Here is a 7,095-nt window from a genome sequence, read left to right on the forward strand (position 1 = left end):
TCACAGTCTGGCTGATTCTTATAGATTTCAACTGTGTCTATGCTACTTCTCACCCCTACTCCTCAAGAAGTAAATAACCCTCCCAAGAAGGGAACAATTTAATCTCATCATCTCTGTATCCCTCCATTCCTGTGAGCCAGAAAAAGAATTGGAAAAGCATTTTATTATTTTTGGATGTTGGCAGCCAATATATCATATCCAAGTTTCCTGATCAACAAAGGCAAGGCAATAATAAAAGGGGAAACAATCAAAATTTTAAAAGAATTTATTTTATCTAGTTACCAAGGTTGGCAAAGGTAAATGTGCTTCAATGGAAATAAATGGTGGAGACCAATGTGGCTGGAGTAAAGGGGACACTGTGTGAACCAAATTGGAAATCCAGTTATATAAAATGGAATGAAGAAAGACAATGGGTGAGAATGGATAGTTTGGTCAAGGAACAAGAAAATTTTGAGACATTGGAAAATTCAAAGCATTCAAGTGTCTTGATCTTTTTCCAGAAAAGAACCCTATTGTGCTTTATCACTATGTCTATGAGTATATGTGGGGGCCCCTGAAACCAAAGATAATCCAGAGGACCCAACGACAGCCCTGCCAAATGCCACAGAGGACTGCAGCTTCTGAGATACCAAAGCTTTGCAATTCCTGCGCAAGGACACTGAGAAATTGCTTGATCCATCTCAGCAGTGTGGAATTCAGAAGTTGGCCTTTTTACCTGTAGAGTAAACCTCTTTCCTTGCTAATGAAGTTTATGTGGGACTTTTGAGGTTGCCACTATGCTTGAGGTTTTCAAAACACCTAACTTGAAGATCACTTCCTAGTTTTATTTTAACTCCATGAATCACCCCCTGCACTCCAGTGTCACTCTTCCAAACAAGACGAGGAGACTGAAACTGAGACTAAAATGACATACAGGGAGTCTTGGAAACAAACTCTTCGCAATGAGAATGAGTTCTCTATGGAGTAGGTTTGAACATATGAACACAGTACAGCTCTTCGAAGCTACTAGTGCACAGGAAGTACACCCCTTACCTTAGCATAGAGATTCAGGAAGGAGAGAGAATAGTTGGAAGCTGCCAAAGTTGACCATTACTTCAATTAAATATAGATTAGTGGAAAGTTCCAGTCTGTGTCAGAACACTTTCATGGGGAGAGGAAGGTAGAATTGGAACTTTGATTTTTGATGTGGTACAATTACTGCACAAATACTGTTTGGTAGTTAGCTCTGGAGACCTAAGAGATGGCTTCACATTGAAAGGAGTACATAGAAAAAGGCAGGTTGGAACTCTTGCAGATTTCAAGTGTAAAAAAAAACGAAAGAATTAAGCATTACTTCTGAAAATCAAATCGGAGAGGAGGGGCGAGTGAAGGCAAGCTATGGAATTTCTCCATCATTTCTCATCATTTTCATTGATACCTAAAAAAAAAAAACCCAAACAGGAAAGCCTGATTCATCAGACTTTGAGGCATACAAAACTAAACCAAAACGTTCTACCAGAACATGAGTCAGGACACTGGACATACACAAAAGCAGTTCTACAAGTGATGAAGAGATAGGAGGCTGAGACAGCATGTGCAGGAGTGTTCACGTCATAAGACAGATACCTCTGGATCTAGATTAAGAAGAATTAAGTTATTGCCTGGGTTTGGCCATCAAGATAAAGGCTGGCAGGGACATGGGGAAATTGCAAGCAAAATATTGCAACTTCTTGAGGGTCTCTGCCAGAAAGCAGACAGGAGCTCAGTAAAGCAATAACATTGTGACTCACATATCAGGGCGTGAGATGACAATGGCCTCTAAGTTTGGGTCTGAGGGGCAAGAGGAACTGGCACCAGCAGAATGTGGATTGGCCCAAGGGCAGGAAACAAAGCGGGGCAATAAAACCAAACATTTTAAGGTAGGAAGAGATGGCTGGTGATGAACTGCCAGAAAGAGAATTGGAAAAGCATTTTATTGCTTTTGGATGTTGGCAGCCAATATATCATATCCAAGTTTCCTGATCAACAAAGGCAAGGCAATAATAAAGGGGGAAACAATCAAAATTTTAAAAGAATTTATTTTATCTAGTTACCAAGGTTGGCAAAGGTAAATGTGCTTCAATGGAAATAAATGGGGGAGACCAATGTGGCTGGAGTAAAGGGGACACTGTGTGAACCAAATTGGAAATCCAGTTATATAAAGTGGAATGAAGAAAGACAACGGGTGAGAATGGATAGTTTGGTCAAGGAACAAGAAAATTTTGAGACATTGGAAAATTCAAAGCATTCAAGTGTCTTGATCTTTTTCCAGAAAAGAACCCTATTGTGCTTTATCACTATGTCTATGAGTACATGTGGGGGCCCCTGAAACCAAAGATAATCCAGAGGACCCAACGACAGCCCTGCCAAATGCCACAGAGGACTGCAGCTTCTGAGATACCAAAGCTTTGCAGTTCCTGTGCAAGGACACTGAGAAATTGCTTGATCTATCTCAGCAGTGTGGAATTAAGAAGTTGGCCTTTTTAATTCATGGAAATCGAACATGTGAAATTTTGCACAGACATGACTCTATGTGCATTTAAATTGGTATTTTCCAGATCCTGACCCTTACCTTCCCTTCAACTAGGTTTTTGCTAGAGCCCTGGCTAGACACTGGACATGGCTTTCCTACACAGGCCCTGGACCCCAAGCTTCTAATCCTGCCTTCCAGACTCTGCTCTCAACCAAACCATTGGTGTCCCCCATCCCAGGATCATCAATTTGCCCTCTCCATCACCAATGAATATTTACTGGGTGACCGCAAAGTATAAGACCTTCCTGCTTGCACTCTGAGATATAAGAAAAGCGACTTAAGGTTGGGAAAAAGATGTATTTGCAAACAAATACTTGTCCCATGTTCCACAGAAAATCAAGGACCTCTTCCTTTTATCATCATCATCATCATCATCAAAACAGATATTGAGCACCTGTGGATCTATTAGGCCAAGAGCTTTATATTTAATACATTATGTAATCTTTATCTTAATATAATGAAGAAGGCACTATTATCATTCCCATTGTACAAATGAGGGAACTGAGTTTTGCCCAAGGCTAAGCATCTGAGGAGTGGCAGATTTGCAATCGTGTCACCAGCCTGTACCTTTTCCATTAGCCTACACTCCTGTTCATAATCTTCGACTTCTCCTTCTCATCTTATTTTTCCTAGTGAAAAAATGTTATAAACTTGCCAAAAGGTTTGGGCTAGGTATATAGTAGATGCTCAATAAATGTCCAACTTAATGGAGCCCTGAACTCATCGGTGCTCAAGCTGCATTATGAATTGACTGACTCCATGGATCCTGCTTTTAAGGGTGTTATCATGGTCACTATTCCATCAGCTCACATCCTTCGATCAGCTGGCCAAGCCTCCAGCTCTGGCCCCCTGTGACCCAGTGAGGGGAGCAGCACAGCGACAGGGTACATTCTCATTATTGGCAATTCAGTATTTTACTCAAAGTGGGAAGGTGAATGCTAAGTAAGACTCAGATGCTTAGGAGGCTGCCAGAGTGACTTGGTGTCTTGGCACTCACAGAGATTGTAGTGGAAAAGCTGAATCCAGAATGAACATCTGCCTGGGCTAGTCAGAAAGGAAACAGCTTTGGGTTAGCTAATTAATAGCTTTTTCATCTGCATCAGATGATTCCATTTTAGCACATCGGCTTGAACATAAGGGCCTTGGAGCCTGGATTCACCCTTTTCATATTTCCTGGGTAGTGCTAATAGGTCATTGGACCTCCTAACCTAGGTACCATCCTGTCTGGCCAGGGCCTTTAGAAGAAGAGGACCTCACAGTGTATGGGCTGACTCAAGGGCTGACTCATTCTTCCTTAAAAGAGTGGACATTGGACATGTAGGCCTTTCTAGCTTAGGATTTTGGGGAGTGGGGCCCAAATGTACCTCTCGCTGTAACTCAGGTGATTTCACCTGTGATGTACTAGGGATACACTGCATGATATACAGATATAATACAGGTGCCTACAATCTAGTCGTGTGTGTGTGCGTGTGTGTGTGTATGATGGTCGTGGGTAAGGGGATGTTGGATAGATTTATAAACATGAATTGATGACAGCGCAATTTGAAACAATATAGGATGAAGAGCTGAATCGAGCTACCTTTGTTCAGAAACAAAAGAATTCAACTTGGACGGAAAAGTCCTTGAAGAATGAAAGAAATTTCAAGATGTCAGAGGACATTCCAGGAATGACAACATGTACAAAGGGATGGAGGTGGCAGTGGGAATCATGAGCGTGAGGAAGGTTAAACTTCTCAGGGTTTAGTCTAGGCAGGAAGACCAGCTGTAACAGGGCCCGGGGCTAATGTCAAGGAAGCCAGTGCTCCCTGACGAGCCCTCAAGGTGTACTGAGCAGCACTCCCAATGCACCCTGCACATGCCTCTCTCAGACTGCTTTTATCCCCTTCTACCTATGTTCCCCAGTTCTAGATACTAATCTGAAAGCTGAGGACTAAGGCTTATCTGTCTTTGCCTGGCACGTATGACATGCTCAATAAATGTGTGTTGAATAAACAAATGAGGGAGGATGTCATTGGCAGTGAGACTGATTAAGTAGGCTGGTTTTAGACTGAAATATGCTATAGGTGCCAGGCATTCTAACAAATTCCGCCTTCAGATGACTAGGTGTGGCATCTTGGGCTTCCATTAACTTATTTGCTCATTTGTTTATTGAACAAATATTTTTTGAAAGCCTACTATGTTTCAGGCACTGTAAAGAAGCTTGGTATACAACAGTGATAAAACGAACAAAATCCTGCCCAGGTGGGGCTCACGTTCTAGTGGGGATACAGACAATCAGGTCTGGCTACATAATCTGAGAGGCCCAGTGCAAAATGGAAATGTGAGGCCTCTCATTCAAATAGCAGGGAGAAAGTGCTGCTAGAGATACTAAAATATAAAGTTTTTTTCTTTTCTTTTCTTTTCTTTTGTAGTATTCCTGACTTGTCATGGCATTTTTTACTTACTATCTAATATCATTCTAAGAAAAACAATCATTTAAAAATTATTAGCATGAGTTTTGCCATTTATCTGTATATTGTGCAATTTAAATATAAGAACATTTAACTCATATGTATAATCAGGAAATTACATAATGACTATTTCATAGCTCATACTTGCATTTCTATTCACTTTTTCCAGAACAGTGAAAATTCTGCATAAAACTAATTCAATTGTTTTTATTTCATTGTTTTTAGCAGAAGAAAATCATACAAATTTATTTAATGTAAGTTCTACATGAGACAGAAGTATTATGGGTCCCTTTACTTCTATGTCAACAAAGCAAGTTTTGGAGTGGCCTCTGCCCCAGAGGCCACTCCAAAACTTGCTTTGAATGCAGAAATAAGGCAATGGTGTTTTAAGAAACACAAATGACCAAAAACCCCTATCATATCCTTCCCTACTCATGTTACTTCTCTGCATTATACTAGGATTGGGTTGGAATGTGCCTTTCTAGAACCATTGTATATTTAAAAAGAGCCATAAAACCTTTGACCCTTTTTCCACTTTGTCTTTTCCATTATGCTTCCTCATAAAAGAGAGCTCTGTAAAGCTCATGACAAACTTGCAGATGTTCATCAGAAAAGCTTGGACCCAAAGTATATATTTGCTCTCATGGATCAGTGGTATAGAAATTACAGAATTCTTTTCTTTTTTTCTTTACGCGAGGCAACCTTTGGTTGACCTCACAGATTGCAAGGACCTTGTCAGCTTACAATCCCTTATTTTTTTATTTATTTTTTTACACCTACAGCACCTGGTCTTCCTAGGTGGTCTCCCATTCAAGTACTAACCAGGCCCAACCCTGCTTAGCTTCCGAGATCAGACGAGATGGGGCTTGTTCAGGGTGGCATGGCCGTAGACCAGAATTCTTGATAAAAGTAATTTGTGTTTGTCTTTGTGGAGATGCTGGAGGGTATGTGCTGGTGTGTGTGGGTGGTGAGTATGTGTTTTGTCTGAGTGAGGCTGAGATGGGCAGCTGTTATGTGTTTATGTGTGAGTGTGGTATTTGTGGCACACATTTTGTGTGTCTGTGTGATTTGTATGTAGCATTTGTGGCATGTTTGTATATGTATGCAATGTGAAATAAATTTTAGTTTAAGTTTTTTCAGAAAACTTCTTTTCTGGGCTGTAGAGCGAATATTTTTTGCTTTCCTCTGAAACACCAGTCTGTTCTCATGTTCTTTTAAGTAAAATAACATACAGCTTTTTGACATTCACAAACAAAACCCAGTGGTTTTTATCTGAGTCAAGGGCTCCCTGGGGCTTTGTTTTTTCCCTCCTCCTTCCTGTAAATCCATTTTGTGCATTGGCGTTAGAAGATGACATCTTGTTACATCATGTTAGACAGCACCATAATTTTTTCCAGCAAACCATTTCCAATCTGGCAAGGCAAACAGAACTGAACAAAGACAGACAACCCAGAATAAATAAAGGACTGGTTCCTGGCCCTGCTGGACAGACCCAGAGGAGCTTTGTCCCCAAATCCAAGGCTGACTTGCCATTTCAAGTTTTAACTTCTTAGATTGGAATAGAGGAATCTTTTCAAGCTCACAGCTCTCCCAGTGATATTGTGCAGTCTCTCTCTGCTGGAGAGGAGGATGCCTGTTGGGAGAGGGGTGCTCTGAGCAATGGGAGGGAGCAACGGGCAAGATTGATGCTTTGCCTGAGGTTCTTTCTATACTATGCACAGGTCAGGCCTGTCTTTTCCTTTCCAGCTGCAGCTGCTATTTATAGTCCTATCTCTTTGTGTCATTCTGCCTGTGAGCCCTGTGGTCAGCCCAAGGCCTCCATTTAATAAGGGGCATTCTATTCTCAAGTTCATGCCCACCACTGCAGCTTTCCTTTAGTAGTCTGCCATCTGAAACTCAGTGACTAGAGCACTCGGGTGCCATTTCCCCTCCTTGGTCTGCCATGCGTCAGATTGGGGGGGTCTGTGTTTCCTCAACCCTGCCATGCGTCTATACCTGCAGCCTGTGCTGTGGTCAGAACTAGCTGTGGATGAGGAAATGTGCTATGTCTCTCAGATCTTATTGTGGATAATCTGCCAGAACGCTCCTTCTAAA

The 7,095-nt window shown here is 41.5% G+C and overlaps 1 pseudogene; it reads right to left on the bottom strand.

The window, feature by feature from the left end:
• Positions 1–5,774: 5,774 nt before the first annotated feature.
• Positions 5,775–5,893, bottom strand: LOC120622213 (uncharacterized; annotated as a pseudogene).
• Positions 5,894–7,095: the final 1,202 nt, after the last annotated feature.

The sequence above is a fragment of the Pteropus medius genome, unplaced genomic scaffold (assembly GCF_902729225.1).
Source record: "Pteropus medius unplaced genomic scaffold, Ma_sr-lr_union100, whole genome shotgun sequence".
Taxonomy (NCBI): Eukaryota; Metazoa; Chordata; class Mammalia; order Chiroptera; family Pteropodidae; genus Pteropus; species Pteropus medius.